A 12515-nucleotide genomic window follows, 5' to 3' on the forward strand; every position below is an offset into this window, starting at 1 on the left:
CAGGTATGGCGAGCCAAATGTACAGCAAACAGAATGAAAACACATTCTCATAAAAAATTTCACATCAATATTCATAGCAGTATCATTCAGAGTAGCCAAAAGTTACTAACAATATCCATCCATCAATGAACGAATAAACAAAATTATCAAGAATAGGCCCACAAACTTTTGGTCATTTAAACTTTGACAAAGGAGGTGAGAACATACAATGGAGTAAAGACAGCCTCTTCAGCAAATGGTGCAGGGAAAACTGAACAGCTGCATGTAAATCATTGAAGTTAGACTACTCCCTCACGGCATACACAAAAATGAATACAAAATGTGTTAAAGACTTAAACATGCAGACAAGACTATAACCCTCTTAGAAGCAACCATAGGCAAAACATCTGACATATATCTAAGCAATGTTCTCCTAGAGCAGTCTACTCAAGCAATAGAAAAACAACCAGAAATATACAAGTGGGATCTAATTAAACTTACAAACTTTTTCACAGCTAAGGAAACAGTAAGCAAAACAAAAAGACATCCTACCTATGGAATGGGAGAAAATATTTGCAATAAATGAAACTGATAGGGGCTTAATTCCCAGAATATGTAAACAGCTTTTACACTTAATAAGAAAGAAAAACAAACAACTCAATTCAAAAATGGGCAGAAGTCCTAAAGAAACATTTCTCCAATGAAGACGTACTAATGGCCAGTAGGCACATTAAAAAATGTTCAATATCATTCTCAGAGAAACGCAAATCAAAACTGCAATCAAGTATCACCTCTAACCAGTCAGAATAGCCATCATTCAGAAGTTAAAAGACAATAAATGCTGGAGAGGCTGCGGAGAATTGGGAACACTCCTACACTGTGGTGGGAATGCAGTTTGGTGGAGCCATTGTGGAAAACTGTATAGAGGTTCCTCTAAAGAAAAAAATTGACCTCCTATATGAACCAGCAAACCCACTCCTGGGCATATATCTAGAAGGAACCCTAATTCAAAAAGACACCTACACCCCAATATTCACAGCAGCACTATTTACAATAGCAAGACATGGAAACAATCTAAATGTCCACTGACAGATGACAGGATAAAGAGGTTGTAGCATATTTGTCCAAAAGACTACTATTCAGACATAAAATAATAATAAAATAATGCCATTTGTAGCAACATCAATGGACCTGGAGAATGTCATTCTAAGTGAAGTAAGCCAGAAAGAGAAAGAAAAATACCATATGAGATCGCTCACATGTGGAATCTAAAAAAAAAAAAAAAGAAAAAAAAAGATAAACTTATCTACAGAACAGAAACAGACACAGAGTCATAGAAACCAAACAATAGTTACCAGAAGGGAGAGGGTGTGGGAAGGAATAAATTGGGAGTTCAAGATTTGCAGATACTGAGTATGTAAAGAATAAACAGCAAGTTTATACTGTATAGCACAGGAGAATATATTTATTATCTTATAGTAACTTATGTTTAAAAAGAGTATGAAAATGAATACAGGTATGTTCCTATTTAACTGAAGTGTTGTGCTGTACACAAGAAACTGACACAACATTATAAACTGACTACACTTCAATGAAAATATATTTAAATAGACCAAAAACGAAAACAAAGAAAAAGGATACTATCAAACAAAAAGATTAAAGTACTGATTCAGGCTACAGTATGGAAAAACCTTGAAACTTTATGCTATATTATGCCAGACACAAAAAGCCAAATAATGACCTTAAAGGTGAACTGTATCTAAGCGTCTTCTGTACTACTCCTGCAAATTTTCCGGAGGTTTGAAATCTATCAATATCAAAATAAAATGTATTATACATTAAAAACTTAAAACGCTTCCTCACAGGAGGGCTTTAATTATTAAATGCAGAAACGCATGTAAAACTCTTGGAACAACATTTTGCACGTCCACAGACAATCACTGCTGTCACTGCCACTCAGAGGGTGGTGCCAGCGCCGATGAGAGCTGCCTCCACTCGCTCCCCTGCAGACAGAAGTGAGGGCCTGAGCTCTGACAAGGCAGGGTGAGCGTGAACCTGGGTCAGACACAGTCACGTCCCAGACTCTACTATACCCAACTTTCTTATACAAACTGCAACATGTAATGTAAACATGCTAGAGGGATATATCTTACAAAACAGGGAATACAGACAATGTTTTACAGTAAATATAAATGGAGAATCTATTGTACACCTGAAACTAATATCATATTTTAACTCAGCTATATCTTTATAAAAAATTAAAAAATAATTTTAAAATGTTATCACTTTAATATTCAATTCGGTTTTTAAGTAACTACTAAACAGCTTAGAATATATAAAAGCATTTAATTGTGCTGTTTGTTTACATATTTATTTACATTCAGACACTTGCTTAAAGAGAATTTAAACAATTTTTTTAAACACAGCTTAACATCCAAAACAACAAAAAGGCAAAACTGAGAGTGAAGAGAAAATGGAGATTCAATACTTAAATGAAACCACGGGGTGATAAACTCATAAAAATGGATTCCATGAAGTCAGAGCAAATGTTTAAGGTCGACTAGAAATTCAGCTGTAAGATTCTTGGCAGCTAAAGTGAAAAGAAAAAGATGATGGGGCGGGTGTTAGAGCGGGTGCTTAGTGTGCAAGGGGTGCTGGATTTAATCCCCAGGGCCTCCACTAACAGATAAATACATCTAATTAACTCCCCGCCAAAACAGCCCCAAAGAAAAGAAAAAGAGAAATTTCTTTCCCAAAAAACCCTGATATTAAATTTTGATTAAATACATTAAAAAAGTAAAAAAGAAAAATAGAAAAGATAAGTGACACTGTGAAGGAAAAGCCCAGCTGGGCTAACAAGCTAAGTCACAAATCTAAGTGTGATAAGTGTCGGTTTACTGATCTAAGTCTTGCTGGGCTACCTGGTAAACCTGAAGTTTAGTGTCAGTTTACTGGGTTAATAAGCTAACTCGTAAATCCAAGGTCAACAATTGTCAATAACGTGATCTGTTCCAAGTTGTTAAGCTTCAGTGTACTGATTCCTTGCTATTTGTTGTTTGAGCCTTATTGGCTAATAGCCCCATACTTGTAATTAACCCTATAATACCTCATGTGCAGGTCTTGGAGGTGCTCAGAGCTTCGGAACAGAAGCCCCTCTGAGCCCGCCAGTGTAATAAATCTCAGTACTCCCACCCTCTGAGTGGTGCCTTTTTCTTGCCTGGCCTGTTGTTTCCATAACAACACAAGCGATAATGCCCGTGAGATAAATATGCGGTGGCTGCTGGCAGGTCCCCATGTCTCAAGTGGGAAAATCTGAAACATCCTTCTCACCACTCAGAGTCATCATAAACCCACCCCACCCATCCCGCTGTTAAATGCAGGAGCACAGGCAGGACCAGGCCTTTGCTATCTCTGTGTCATCACAGTGAGACAGGATGGAAGGGGCAGAGCACAGCCATTCAAGTAAGGTCACAGCAATTAACAACAAAATGGTGAAGGATTCAACCCCCAATAGGCCTTGAGGCTCAGGATAAAGAGATTTAACTCCTAGCAGAGCTTGAGCTTCAGTAAACACCCATTGTAATAGTAACATGGTGAATAACATGCCCCAGGCAACATGGCAGTCCCAATGATAGCCACAAAAGGTCAAAGGGTGGGAAATGGCCAACTCCCTGGAAATCCCAGCCCCTTGCCCTAAGGCTGGTCCTTCTACTTATTAGCATATGAAACCACCAAGCCCAAGAAAACAAGCAACACAGCGCCACCTCGCGGTCACCACTCTCTCACCCTCTTCGGAGAAGACCCCCACTCTGTCTGTGGAGTGTGTACCTACTTTTAATCTGAGCATCAAACCCCCACACCTCGTGACGTTTCTCTTCCATTTCAATGTATCTCTCTGAATAAATCTACCTTTACTCAACACTGGCTTGCCCTTGAATTTGTTACTGCACGAAGCCAAGGAACAAAATCTGGTGGGGCACATCTCAGGGGCTCAACCAAAGCCTGGGACACAGCCCTTCTCATGCCCCACGTTTTTTATTCTTGTATCAACAGGACTGGGCTGTGAAGGGAAGTCTGAAGCCCCAGCTAAGGGACAGAAGCAGCCTCCAGGGCTCCAATTGGCAGGCAGCCTCTCCCCCTACATGGGCCTTGGCGACTGCCCGGTTCTCTGTGTTTCTCTGTTGTGCTGACACCCCAGCCAGAGAGCGTAATCCTAGGCCTGTCCCCACAAAACCCTTCTTTCCAAAATACAAGCACATCATTTCACAATCCTCTTGTTCAACCAGGAAATGTTCAGCCCACTTTTTTCCTCCCCAATAAAGTACCCAACTGTCCTCCCTCCCATCACATCACTTCTTTCTTTGTGAGAAATCTGCACTCGCCAAACTCCATCCTGAACCCAGGTGCCTTGCTGGCTGTGACCAAGATGTTTCTTTCTCACACAGCCTGCGTCCTATCACTTTCCCCTTGTTACCTTACAAAAGCCTTTCCTGAGTCACCCACCCCACTGATTCTGAACTCACAAAGTGCTGAGGTTGCAGTCACTATGTGCATACATCCCAGGTTTTGGCTAGGTTTCCTACGCAAGATCTTCATTAAGGAGCTGCATCAAGAAGTTTAAAGAGGCTATTCTTACATCTGAGCGGAGGAGCCTGCAAAAAATTAAATGGCTTTGAAGAGAGAGTTAAACAGGGACAGAGAAGTCGCAGGTCCTAGTCAAGTGTCATGAGGCAAAATGTTCCTCAAAGGCTCAGAGTGGCTTCTGAACATGGAGTCTGCAGGGAGGAGGTGACAGGCAGTGAATGGGGTGAGTGATTTTGGGTACACTCCACCAGCTGGGGAAGAACAGGTTTTTTTCTAGTTTTCCAAACAATTTCTTACTACCTTTTTCTCTTATTGTCACATACCATTTCCTACGAATTAAGAATATCATTGTCAGTCATTTGGGCCACTTGGGAGAAGCAACACGATGCCATTCAGAGGGCTGGGGCATGACAGCCACACCAGTCTAGGTTGAAAGACCAGTGGGGGTATTTCCAAGGTAATCAAGGGCATGCAGCAAACTCCCCAGCTTCAATGACCTCATCTCAAAACTGGGGCAAATAAAACTACCAAGTAAAGTGCGTGATGATTATGGCTGACATCTTTTTGCTAGGTAAGTGCCCGTGACAGCTGCTGCTTAATGGGGAATGAGGACGATCAATGAGGCCCTGTCTACCTGGCCACACGCGACCTGCCTTCCTGCCTTGGTGCAGCAGCAGAGTTTCTTTAGCTGAGATGAAAGCCCCCAGAGCAGCCCCGATGGGAAAGCTTCCAGCTCTGCACGGCGAGACGTGTTCCTTTCCTTCTCAGAGCTGATCACAATTTGCTGTCGTCTGTTTTTATGTTTATCCCTTTTGTAACTGCCTCTCCTTCGGAGTTTTTGATCAAGCAGCGCAGGGCCAGGTGTGTCTTGCGGCCTGCCGGGTATTCTGGGCTGGGAAACAGCCAACTCCATATCTGGCTCTGGTGCTGAACGGAGAGAGCAGAAGGCCTAGGGACCCATGCTGAACCAAGGCCCCTGCACCCAAAATCATGGTCTGACTTTGGGCAAATTACACAGTCTTCTTTATCATGAGATTCCTCATCTGTCCATGAAAATAACTGCCTATGGCACACAGAGTTACAAGGATTAAAGGAAATCACCAAGTTTACAACCTAGCCAAGGGGCTACCAGTGCATCCTCAACAGACAAATGCTGCCTTTACGGCTCTGACACATGCTTAGCGGGGCGGCGCCACACTGTGAACACTGCTAACTGCCAGTGTGTTAAGTGCTTCATGTGTGCTATAATACTCTTTAAAACTTACAACAATCCCAGGAAGAAACGAATATTATCATGCCCAATTCACAGATTCTCCAACAGTTTAAGAGAGTTTACATTCTAGTCCAAGGCCCTATGGTGAAGAAATGGCGATTTAAACTGGAATCTGGGCCCAGGCCTTGGCTCCATCTCTCTCCCATCCACCTGACCACTTGCTTATGAATTCCACCGGTCCAATACACAAGTCTGCAGCCGGCCATCTCTTAAACGCAATGTGTGCCACCGTTTGTCAGTGTTGGTTAATTACCATAAACAGTTCTCAGAAACCACTACAGTAAAGAAAAGTGGACTTAGGGAATTCTGCACTGCGTTCTCCTGTAATGTGCAGAAACCCTTCCCTACACCACCAAATCCAAGTGTATGCTTCCTCCATGTATATGTTTGCACACGGCTTATTAAAGTAGAAGGTACCTGCAGTAATTCCGTCTCGGTTGCTTTCCAAGGTTGCAGATTATCCATAATCAGTCTGTGAAAGAACATAGTACAATGTGAATGAGAACACTGCAACCATGACAGTAAACAAAGAATACTGAAACCAAGTCATTAAAGGCTGCCACCACCCCCCAACTAGGACAAGCCTGCAGCCCAGCCACTACAGCAACTCACAATCGTGTCCTCTGAGCAGAATCAGAATAAGAAAAGACAGGCTACTTGTCCTAGATAGCTAGGTGCTTGTCTAGAGAATGAATTCAGTGAGTCCAAAATATTTGCTTCCTCCCATACATAGAAAAGCACTAAAGTATTGAACTTGAGATACCTGGCTTTCTTTAGATAACAAGCAATCTTTAATTGTTCCAACAATCTGGTCTTTGTTGTAAAGCTCCTATATATCCTAGCTCCTTCGCAACCTCTTAGGAGTAGCCCCTCAGAGAGATCTGGCAGGCTGTCATCCCGGCTTGAGCCCTCCCGCCAAATAAAACATAACTCTTAACTTTTAGACTGCACATGTATTTCACTCAACAGTTTTGGACACCTTGAAGGGACCCACGGCAGACTTCTCTCCACCTGGACTCTCCGAGTAACCGGAGCCTTGGTACCAGCAGTGGCCCTTTGTGCCCATCCGCCTCCTCGGGGAGTCCAGATGAATTTGGCTGAGTCTCTCCTGGTTCTCGGATCTCACATATTCGTTGATGATCCTGAGTTTTATCTGGCGGTGTATCCAGGTACGTGGCCCTCCAGGTGAAAGAAATTGGGGTGAATTACCCACATAGTTGAGACATACTGGGTGGGGCCTCGTTGAAAGATAACAGGAGATACCCACCTTGAGGAGATGTCCAAAGTGGGGCTGGTGGAAATATATGAGGAAAATACTCACCCAGTGGAGACATCCCGAGTGAGTCCAAGTTGAAAGACACTGGGTTCAGGACTGAGTGGTTAGGTAAGAAGCTGGTCTAATATTTTCATCAATTTTGTTACAACCATTGAATTTTTCAGGATAAAAGTAAAACTCTTATGAGGAACTTTTCAACTCCAAAATTCGGACCATCCTCCTGGCTCGTAACAGCTTTCTCGGGTGACAGAGAATCTTCCAGGAGTGGTAGTGACAAAGACTTCATGCCACAGAGTTGTCCCTGTGGGAAATCTTACTAACAAATTTATTCTGAGAACCCGACCTTACAATGGGGAATAGAAGTTTCAATAAAAATAAAGAACAGAAAAGAAAAGAAAAAGAAATGACTGATTGCCTGTCTCCAACTATTACCCCAGCCAGGTTTATGTACATACAAAACTTACAACATTAATTGGGAATAAGAAAAAAAAAACTCACTCTGAAAGTAATTAACAGGCCTGATAAAAACATTTTTTGGAATTCTGAACTTATAAAAACAAAATCCCCTTTAGGTGGAACTTGGATTTCTCTTCCTGTGTCCTTGAAATGTAAATGTTTTGTCTTTCTCTGGGTGTATTAAGTGTGGGTATGTATGTATATATATGTTTACTTTATTTTTTAAAGGAAACTTTGGACTCTGCCATACAAAAAGTTCAAGTATTGTGCACATATGGTGGCCACGCAAATAAATTGGGATTCTAAGCAATTCTTTGATTGTACCAATTTTCAGATATTTTCCCATCTTAAACTTTGCTGCATCAGCCTGGACCACAATGGCCTTTAGCTTTTGGAGAGTAAACCTTTGAATTTTATTTAGGCAACACCCCTACAATCATGTGGAAGAGCCGCTTCATCTTATTGGTTTAAAATCACTATATATATATATAATTTATATATATATGTTTAAATATATATATAAATTGATGGCCATATGATGGATCTTTTAATTTGGAAAAACTTTTAAATTGGTTAAAGTTTAAAGAGATCTCATTATAAACAGCTGTTTTATTGGTACCTATTAAAATCAAGTTTAAATGTAGAAAAATATATCTAATGGTTAACCTAAGAACTTAGTTAAAAAAATAAAACTGGTTTGAAAAGCTACATTTGTGTTTTTCCTTCCCAATAAATGGTTCTATAGATGTTAATAAAAACTTAGAATAATTAATGTTAATTAAATTGAATAACTGTAAAAAAAGATTGTAAAAATGTCGAAAAAAAACGATAAGTAGTTTATCCCAAATGGATAAATATTTTTATATGGTTATTTTGAATGAGATAAATAAAATGAACATTTTTGTATTTACATACAAGGTTTTGATACTACACTACGTAAAGTTAAAAAAAAAAAGGACCAAAGAAATCACCTACTCCCCCCCAACATTAAAGTTCAATCAAGTCAGTTTTCTTTACCACAGTTTAAAATATATATATATATAGACTGAAATACTTGATCAGTATTTGCGACAACAGACCAATTAATGAAATTAAAAACTGAGAAGGGCCTAAGCTCTTTGGCTGAAACTTGGGCATCCTAGAGACGTCTATAAAATTATATACAATGCACAAAAAAAAAAAAAGGCTTCTGGCTCTCCTTCTAGAAATAAGAATTATTGATTGAACCTAATAAATATAAAAGTTAAAGGTATAATATTTAATAAAATTGAGATAAAAGATTGTGAAATTGGTATATTTAAATGGTCTTTATACAATCCTTTTGCTTATGTTGTGGGATAGATATGTTTCAGTGGAAAAACGCTTCCCCTTCTTGGTATTATAAGGCAATAATGGGCACATATCTGTCTCTCTGAAAATATTAATTGAACTAATTAAAGGAAACCAATATTGATACATGAGCCGTCCAATATAACGTAAATCTAAAAACTAATATTGAGTGGCTAATAAAAAATTATTAGAGTTTTACCCTGGGATTAACTTATAACTCAAGGAAAAGAGACCTTACTAAAAGCCTTATGCAAGCTTTGGAAGACATGATACAGTAAAGCTAAAAGTTTTAAAACATGGAATTCTTTGTTTACAGCTCTTCTCACTGACACAAAATTGCCAATTAAGGAGATAAAATTGGGTCTGGGTGACAGAGCAGTTCTCTGGGGACCTGGAAGAGAGTTTCTTTGTCTTGCAGATCAGAAATATAAATACAACAAACAGTGACCTAGGACTGAACCTAATTACCTCAACGAAATAGAACTTAAGGCCAAGAAATTTTTGGCATTTTAGAACTCAGAACTCTGACGGGCCCTTCAGACGTTGTGAAGAAATCTTAACTGTCTATTTCATAAATAGTATGCCTTAGTGATTTGAGCAAGCAAATTCAGCTTACTGCAACTTTTATTATACCTATCTAATAAGTAAGTTTTAAAGTGAAGCTATGAGAACTCTAGCTTTTGTCTGATTATAAGCCAGCATACACATTATAGATGTGAGATATTTCTACTGCTAAAAAAAAAGTCAAAGTGAAAGAGCTCTGCTTAATTGATGTAAAAAAATAAGAACTTAAAAATTAAGTATTTTTAAAATAAAAACTGAACAAATTGACTTTCAGCATCGCGTGAAATGGAAAATATTCAATATTAATATTTGATATTGTTTAGTTTAAGTATGTTCTAATTAATATAGAAATCTTTAAACTCATCGATATTAAGTATAATACCTTTAATGTACTTAGGTTTAATGAAAGTCAGATAAAATCCTGTTATGTCTGTTGCAGATTTGTCAAAAAAAACAGTATTAATGTGGTGTGGTAAAATTTTATGTAAATTAAATGCAAATAAGATGAGAGCTTTGGGTAAATAATTAAAATATATTTTTTAAATGTATGCTTAAGATAATCTGTAAACTTTTGATATCTTTAAATTCTAGAGTTGTGCTAAATTAAGTTAAATGATGGGATTTATTAAATAGCTATGCCATTTTGAGATAAAATAAGATTGAAATATGAATTACTTAATATTTAACTTCCTCTTACAGTGAAACTAAAGGTGTTTAGAAATATTAATAAATGGTTGGTGCCACACCAAAAAAGTCTCTATTAGTAAGGGAATGATCTCAGTATCCTAGGAAAGTAATATAAATGTGTAAAGGAAGATATAAGAATGGAATTATATTTTGTTAATGAAAAATAGTGACTTTCTCCTGAAGCTGATTACTTCTGAATGGAAGAGAAAATAAGGGACACACTAATATGAGTATAGAAATCTGTGGAAGGCTTGTGGAAAAGGAAACCTGAGGAAAGTGTTTTGTACGTGGTCAGAATTGACTTAGTTTAGAATCAAATTGGGCAACGTAAGTGAATCTTAGAAGTAAGCTGGTACAAGACTAGATTTGGTTTTCTCTCTGTTAAGAGGAAAAAATTTTCTTAAAATGTTAATCCACATTCAGTAACAGATTGTAAAACCTCTTATACCACTTAGCTTATCTGTTCTGCCTTTACTTTTGACGTATTTTCTTGTTAATGAATTAGTACTACTTTACAGTGTTCTATATGTTTATCTGACCAAGTGTTCTGAAATCTTTTAACAAGGTCTACAAATATCAAATTCTAATTAAAGTTCTTTTAATCTCCAGTTAAGTTTGGGATGCTACAGAAGACCCCTGAAACATCCCAAAGAGAGATTTTAAACTAGTAAGATTCATTTGGCATGTTAAATAACATGGTATTGTCAAATGAATCATAAAACTTTTAAGGTTATATTGAATGCGAAAATATTATTAATATAGATATTGTAGAAATTATATGGACTCCCTACAATTCTGGTATATCTGAAATGTTACCAGTGATAATTGTGGGTATAGTGAACAGGTTTCTTTATCGAATATAGTGTAACAGTTTTTAACCATGCTTTTAAAACTTTTGTCATTTATAGACAGTTAATTGTTTTCTTCTGTTGGTTTTGCAAAATGCTTTCTCTTCAAGGAGATTTACTGTTTTCTAATAAATTTCAAACTATAGCACTGAACTAAACTTGGTAAGAAATTTTAAAGTTCTAATGAAAACTCTCATTAAAAGAATTAGTTACATGGGACTGAGTAAACTGGTGAATATGATTATAATTTTTGATATTGTTTGAAATACTACTGGCTTTTAACCTGTTTCCCAGACATAAAGGATCTCTTCTCCCTAAGCTAGTTATGGTTCACAGCAATTTGATAAACTATACCTATGTAATCCGACTTGGAACAGTTATCTTTTCTCTCTATCTGATCCCTCAAGAGACTAAAAACACTTAGGTCCCCAGTGGCTCTATCAGACAAATTAGGAAGTTCATCTCTTAATAGATATAGGACTATAAAGGTGTTTTAAGGATATTAAAGAGAAAAGAATTTACCTAAATCTGTAAGGCAAAAACCCAGGAAAAGCCTTGACGTGGCTTTCTTGGCCTTAGCAAACCTTATTAACATTCTACCCTGAGACTCCGTATTAAAACTTCCAACACAGCCAATTTTAAATAGCCTATATTATCAAATAATCAGACTTCACTTGTAACGAAATTAATCTTCATTTGGCTTTATTTGAGAAAACTGAGGGTAACCTTAGAGAGAAAAAAGATTATATTTTAGTGGATATTAAATTCTAGTTTTGTTAATTGAGGTCCATATTTACTAAGACACTTCCCAGATCATTCCTTGCTGTTATGTCACATTGATGTACAGTTTAATTGAATTATGAAAAGGATACAGTAGGTTTGTTTGTGAAGCTCAGTAATCTATCCTTGGGTAAAGTTCCAATGCTCCATGACCTGCAGCCAGGAGATTATACATACTGGAACAGGGATGACTTAAATTACTGTCTCCAACCTGAATGGAAGGGCCCTTTATCAGGGACTCTTAACTAGTCCATACACACCAAAGCTGAAGGAAACAGACTCTCGGATTCATTTCCTATCAGAAACTGCCCCTGCAGTGCACTGGCCAATAGAGCACTGCTCACTTTAAAGCAATACCCAATTGGAGAAAAAGCTACCAGGCCAGGATGAAAAGAAGACGACATCTGAGCTAGACAGCTGACCCAAGACACCGGACCAGGCCTGTGTAAAAAATACTTTGATAATTTCTCCAACCTTTGAATATGAACTACTCCAATTGTTAAGCTTATGATAAATTACCTATGTCTAGTACTTCTGTGTTACTTTGGTGGGTTTCCCTACTCCAAGGCTCTAACTAGATAGCCCTCAGAAACGTTATTCTCAAAAGAAATTATAATTCTGATAAGGCCACTGTTGATCTTACAAGATGGGAAACTTCACCTGGCCAATTAATACCTGCTCTAACCCTGAGCATAAGTATGAACTTTCTCATAAGATCAAACTCAATCAGAAACACAAG

The sequence above is a fragment of the Vicugna pacos genome, unplaced genomic scaffold, assembly GCF_048564905.1.
Source record: "Vicugna pacos unplaced genomic scaffold, VicPac4 scaffold_77, whole genome shotgun sequence".
NCBI lineage: Eukaryota > Metazoa > Chordata > Mammalia > Artiodactyla > Camelidae > Vicugna > Vicugna pacos.